This window comes from Monopterus albus, unplaced genomic scaffold, assembly GCF_001952655.1.
Source record: "Monopterus albus unplaced genomic scaffold, M_albus_1.0 scaffold1.1, whole genome shotgun sequence".
Taxonomy (NCBI): Eukaryota; Metazoa; Chordata; class Actinopteri; order Synbranchiformes; family Synbranchidae; genus Monopterus; species Monopterus albus.
Window position 1 is genome coordinate 2,509,190 of NW_018127881.1, and position 6,852 is coordinate 2,516,041.

At 42.3% G+C, this 6,852-nt stretch overlaps 1 pseudogene; it reads left to right on the forward strand.

Moving 5' to 3' along the window:
* Window positions 1-738: 738 nt before the first annotated feature.
* On the forward strand, window positions 739-3,846 carry LOC109966151 (piggyBac transposable element-derived protein 4-like; annotated as a pseudogene).
* The last annotated feature ends 3,006 nt before the right edge of the window (window positions 3,847-6,852 follow it).

The following is a 6,852-nucleotide window of genomic DNA, read 5'->3' on the forward strand; positions in this document are numbered from 1 at the left end:
GGAAAGAGCGAGAGAGAGAAAATCAGAGAAAGGAGGGGGAGGAGGTTGATGAGAGAGGAAAATACGGGACCCATTTGTTATGGGTGATATGAAGATGCCTGAAAAGGAGGGCACAATAGTTGTGGAATGGAAGGACAGAGGGGAGCCAGGATGGGTTGGTGGGCTCTGAGGAAAGAGGGGAGGGGAAAGGCGTGTTTGGGCTAGTGGGATGTCAGGAGGGGGTAAAGTACCAGTCAGAGGTTGTTTTGTGTTACAACACCGTGGGACCCTTCTGACCAACAACCCATTTGTTTTTAATGTCTTTGGGATGAGTTGTGAATGGCTCTTTTGGGATTCAGTATTGTTTTGAATTGAGACCATGTCCAGACTAATGCAGATACATTTAAACATGCACCGTTTTTCTATTTTGGCCTTCCATCCAAACATCAGCAGTTTTGAACCAAAAAAAAACAAACATGATATCTTTTCAAACACCTGTACCAATACCAGGCAATCTAATGTTCGTAGTATGGGGTGGAGTGCTGCACCTTTCACAAACATGGTTTTCATCCTTACTTCATAAGGATGTCCCCCGACTTCTTAAGGATGTCCCCCACCGAATTTAGGTTACACAGAAGGTGTTTGGGTCTGTCAGAGTGGGCAATAATAACGGCCATTTGGCCTCACATTGACACCTCTGTAGTCATCCTGTTGAAAGCCAACTGACACACAAACAATCCCCACACATACACAATGAAAATGATTATTGAAGAGAGAGAAGATTCTGATGTTGAAGCAGACGAAGACATTTCAGAATTGGAGGACAACATCTCAGAAAATTTAGAATTGGAAAGTGAATTTGATGACGACGATTTGGACAAAGATTTTTATCCAAGTACTGAGGTAAGACTTTGATTCCAATGCAAAATACAGTCTGTTTGATGAAATGTGCTCTGAGAGAGATAGATACTGGTTCCCATTTGTAACTTATTATGTTGTCATTACTCTAGGGTGAGCCAAGCTCACGCGGAAAACAAGCGAGGAGTGCTTCTGTGACGCGCGTCTCAAAAACGGCACAGCAGTCACAGGATTGTAATTCATATGCAAAATACAGTCTGTTTGATGAAATGTGCTCTGAGAGAGATAGATACTGGTTCCCATTTGTAACTTATTATGTTGTCATTTCTCTAGGGTGAGCCAGCTCCCGGAACATCCCATCAGCAGCAAGCAATCGGAGACATCTTTATGTCAAAAAGTGGTGACATTACATGGTCTTCTTGCCCATCAAAGGAGCCACCCTGCCTTTCTTCGGCCCTGGTTGCTAACAATGCAACCAGGGCCGACTACAAGGTCAGTCACCCATGTACAAGACATCAGGTCTGCATTTGATCTCCTAATGCCAGATTCCTTCCTCCAAATAATCCTGGACTGCACAAATTTAGAAGGTAGGCGTGTTTATGGAGAGAAATGGAAGGTTATGGACAATATCCTTTTATATGCCTAACTTGGTCTGCTTTACTTTGCTGGAGTGTTCAAATCTAAAGTAGAATTACTGCATTCCCTGTGGGCTGTTGAAACCGGGTGAGAAATATTCCAGGCAACAATGCCCTTGAAGATATTCCAAGTAATTTCAAGGGTTATACATTCTGATAACCGAGACGACAGACCAGCTCGATGACAGAAAGACAAACTTGCAGACATCAGGACGGTGTGGGACAAGTGTTTGCACCGCCTCCCCCTGTTTTACAACCCTGGGCCTAATGTCACCATCGATGAACAGCTGATGCCATTTAGGGGCCGCTGCCCCTTCGGGCAGTATATGCCCTCGAAACCTGCTAAGTATGGCATCAAGATCTGGGCTGCCTGCGATGCCGCAACCTCATACACTTGTAACTTACAAGTGTACACAGGGAAACCAGAGGGAGGAGTCCCAGAGCGTAATCAAGCGATGAAAGTTGTCCTGGGCCTGTCTCGGAATCTCAAGGGACACAACATTACCTGCGACAACTTCTTCACATCGTACAAGCTGGGACAGGCGCTGACCATGGTGGGAACAATCCGCAAGAACAAGCCAGAGCTCCCACCGCAACTGTTGGAAACAAAGAACAGGCCTCTAAATTCATCCAGGTTCTTATACATGGCTGACACGTCCATGGTGTCCTATGTGTCAAAGAAGGACAAGTATGTTGTATTGATGAGCACACTGCACAGGGATGGCAAAATCTGTGGCCAAAAACCAGAGATCATAATGCACTACAATGCCACAAAAGGTGGGGTGGACAACCTGGACAAGCTGGTGACTGCCTAAAGTTGCAAAAGAAAGACACTACGCTGGCCACTGGTCATCTTCTTTGACATGTTAGACATCTCGGCATACAACGCATTTGTCGTGTGGACGGCAGTCAACCCACACTGGAACCAGAAGAAGCTCCAGAGAAGACGGTTTTTCATGGAGGAACTGGGTAAGGCCCTGGTGACACCTTACATGCGGACAAGACAGCATGTTCCAAGAACACCAGCCTCTGCAGCCATCATGAGGAGGATTCAGGGGGAGGATGCTGCTGGCCCATCCACCAGACCTACAGGTCCACAATCACCACAGCCTGAGGTAAGTGTGTAATGCTGTGGCATAAAAGTGTATGTGTGATACTCATGCTTTGGGAGAGAGAGAGAGACTAAGTGCTAAATATAATTTTTTATCTTTTCATTTTTCTAGGTTGGAGCCAGAGCCAAAACACAATATACATGCACCCAGTGCAACACATACATTTGCAACACACACACACAAAGACGCTGCCCCGCATGTGATGCATAGGATTGCTGTATTCAATGGGGGCTGTGTTGTGTAAATAGTTACTGAGTGTTCAGCTTGTGCTTGTTTTGCAAACCTTCCTGCATGTTTCACTAACCCTGAAATGAGTGTGATTCAAATAAAAATGAGCAGGTGTGAAAAATCTTGCATCATTTGTAATTTTTTTTTTTCAAATCGTCTAACCAAGTATTACAATAACATAGTTTTAACCTCTATGTAATATAATCTAACAAAGGTAAAGGGCAAATGTTAACATTTATTGATTATTAGTAGGTTTTTACACTGTTTCAGATTAAAACTTCTTTGATTATGTGGACTTACAAAGCCATAAAGATGCTGCGGGTCCAGGGGACCCGAAGAGAGGGCACGTGTATAGTAAATCTGAAGAGAACATAATTAAGAACCGTGCGATCAATAGCCATGACCAGCAGCATGGGGAGCTATAGTCTGGCAACAGAAACCTTTGCAGAGGGTTAGTGGCTTCTTATACAATTAACATTAGCAATAGTAAAGAAAATATTAACCAGTAACGCAATGTCGTTATCTGTTGTGAGCTTACTATTTAATCGCTAACAGTTGACCAACTCAGTGTTACGTCACCTTAACGTTCCTACTAGTGGTGCGAGTGCAAACAAAAAAAGGCTCATGAAAGAATGTAGATCTTTGGGGATCTCCTTAGAACTAAAGTCCAAAAGCACCTTATGGTACCCTGTGATTTTTGGACTTTAATCAGACTTGTTTAGATCTTGTTATCTCCACTGTCATGCCCACGAGGATAAAATGTAGTTGGTGCCATTTGTGGTAGTAATGCACCAAGAAGCATTACAGCAGCGAAAGGTGGAGATGAAGAATTTAATTGGTAACCAGTTTAAACAATGTAGGATTAGAGAATATTCAAAAATTCACTAAACATACTGTATGTTTTATCCAAATCTCACACATGGCACAAGACGTCATCAGCATATAAGTCATACTAAATTCCCCATTTGTTCAATTCACACCTACTCCAACCTTGTTGTTCTCAGAACCAGCTGTCCAATGACCAGAGTTTGTAAAAAAAAAAACTATTTGAAGTTTACAGGAAGAAAACAGTTTTGTTTTGTTTGTTCATTTATTTATTCCCAGTCATTGACCAGGTCATTGTTTATTTTAACATCAGAAGGTGATAAAAGTGATTCAGTGGAGTGTCATAACTGCTATTTGCTATCCAAGGCAGATCTGACTTTTTAAAGTTGTGCAGACATCTGACCACAAAAGCAGATATCTCAAAACAACACCTATCATTAGCTGTTTTGAGCCGGATACTATAAGTAGTAACAGAAAGAAGCACACAATTGGAGTCACTGGTCTGAAAGATGAGGATAAGGATAGGATCTGGTCTGGTCTGAAAACTTAGCCTATGTCATCAGGCATGTTTGTGAAATGGTTTATGCACTTACCAGCACCATTTTGTGGTCTGCCAACTGCCACTTAACTAAAAGCGGACGATGAAAATATATTTAAATGTTTTTTGTTTGTTTCTTAGGTATTTAAGGACGGTGAAGTAGTGGCATAAATGTGTATGTATATGTGTTTTCGGATGGGATGGTCATGTTGTTGCGACCTCATCCTTCCCCCTGCCAACCTACAGTACTGATTTCACTGTTCAGAACCAACATGTACAGTAAAACAGGGCTTTTAGATCAAGAGAGATAGAAAGAAAATATCCCTTGCCTTATATTTGATTTCTGCAGAGAAGCATCATATTTGATTGCTGTTTCTTTTTTTTTTGACAGTAAACGGTCCTCCAGACCAACATGGACCTGGAAAATGACATGTTCCTATTAGATAAATGCTGAAGATGTAATGGAAAATGTGGCCGTGCAAGATCAGACAGGGAAATCTATGGCTGCATCATATTAGCCACCATCAGAAGTCTGAACAGTGATGAGATGGAGGAAAAGAGGGGAAGAAAATAGGGAGGGGGACCATGCTGGTAAGATGTTTAGAGAGAAGGTGGGGCAGGAATGATGAGGTTTGGTGGGGAAAATAGCAACAAGATGAATAAATAACTGAAAGAAACATTTTTATCAGATAGCCAGAAAGAGAGGAGAAGAGATGAAAGGAGGCAGATTTGTGTTCTCATATACAGCTCCTCCGGGTAATGTCTAGCGAATTTCAGGATTCCAGTGCATGTCTGAAAATGGCTATAGTTGTCAGTAGTGACAATTTTTGCTGTGTGTCCAGTGCTATTCACTGTTGTCAGCTCTTATTGGCAGTGATTGGTGGTTTAGCCTAGAATGCTGGTGATTAAACCTGCATTTTCTTTTTATCAGAACATACAAAGAATGATGAGGTGACAAAGCTAAACAAAACATGCTGTGCCATTTGCAAACTTTACTCATTATCATATTCTTGGTTTGCATTTAGATCATATAACACAATTGTTTCAACATATTCACAGAGGTATGAAAAGTATACTGTGTAGTTTTATCTTTTGTATTTTGACTAGTTTGTTTCTTTGCTGTGCATGAATGCAGAGTTTACATGCATAATGATGGTCATCTGTCTTTGTGGTGTGTTAAAGTATGACATAAAATGCATGTCCTCTAAGTTGTCATGATTCAAACCAAGTATTCCTTTGTTTTTACTAATTCTTAAGTCAGGACCCTATAGGGATCGCCAGGCCAGTAAGGTTAAGGCTGGTGGGAGTTGGGCCAAAGAATGAGCTGTTTTGGCTCACTTTCCACACCATATGGTAATAAACAAGCTTGATAACTGATAAGGGCACATTCACATCACAGACACATCCACCACATGCACTTCATCTCACAGTGAATGACTTTAACACAGTGTGAAGTGGGAAAGCTTCTGACTGTAGGAAGCCCTGGCTGGGAAAAGAATACAAAGTGGCACCAAAGTTGTTTTTTTCAGCTTATGAAAATCTCTGTCATCATTTCACACTGATTTGGCACCAACACTCCCAGTGAAATCCCATCACTCAGAGTACCCTTTTAAAGTCCTCAGTGAGTGCTGAGAACAAAATGCTCTCACCATGTGTGATTTGTATTGCCTTGTAAAAATAAATGTGATTCCAGTTGCACAGTGTGTGCTGAAGAAAGTTTTTCTGTTTCCTTCAACACCCAGAGGCACTGATGATGTCTGCAGCCCTAGAGACCTTGTTCCATCACGATATCTCACATTTCCCTATTTCCCCCCTGATGCTAGCTACACTAGAAGCTAGTTGATGAAAATGTTAAGCATTAATTGGGATGTCCTTAAAAGATATAGGATCCATTTCTCCTGAACCTGTTTTCTATTGGCTTGATCTGTTGGCTGGCTCTACTAGCTCTTGTAGCTGCAGTTTTTTGGTCAACCAGAAATGGAAAAGGTTCCTCCAAACTTGTTGCTGCTGTCATTTATTCTGCCCCAAAGGAGTGCAAACCATCAATCTAGTGTCTCTGTCTTTGCTAAGCCTTTAAACGTTTTGGTGTTCTAACTTTATTTTACCATTCCTTGTTGCAACATGCCCAGAGCAGTAGAACCCTCTTTTGTTATTCTGATGTATTCCTGTTGTTGGTGTGAAAGCCCAGCTATCCAGTTAAAATGGAGTTTGGCCTTCAATCCCCTTAGCAGGCCGTCAGACTGATTGCGGTAAAATGCAGCTGCCTGCTGTGTTTTCTTGCAAGGGGCTGCATTGGGTGGAGATGGGGGGTGGGCCTGGGTGTTGCAGGGGGGAGTGTTGTAGGTGTGTACACACCACATTGTGGCAAGCTGATAAGAGTGGTTTCATTCATGTTTCCAGCCCACAAGTTTCTGTTGTCCTTTGGTTAGCCATCCTGCTAACATAGCCTATTCTACCTTAGCACCAATTTCTATCACCAGTGTGTCAGTAGTGATAGATAAAAAACATTATCCAGTACCCTAACTAGCGCATGGCGTCAACTGTAGCCCAAATTTGAGAGCAAGCAGCAGTGAATGCTCACACTAACAAGGTAAACAGAGGAGTTTTGTTATGGTTTAGTCCCCCTCACCAGGTGGGTGAGGGAGAACTGGGGTTGGACTCAAGATGGCTGACCCAG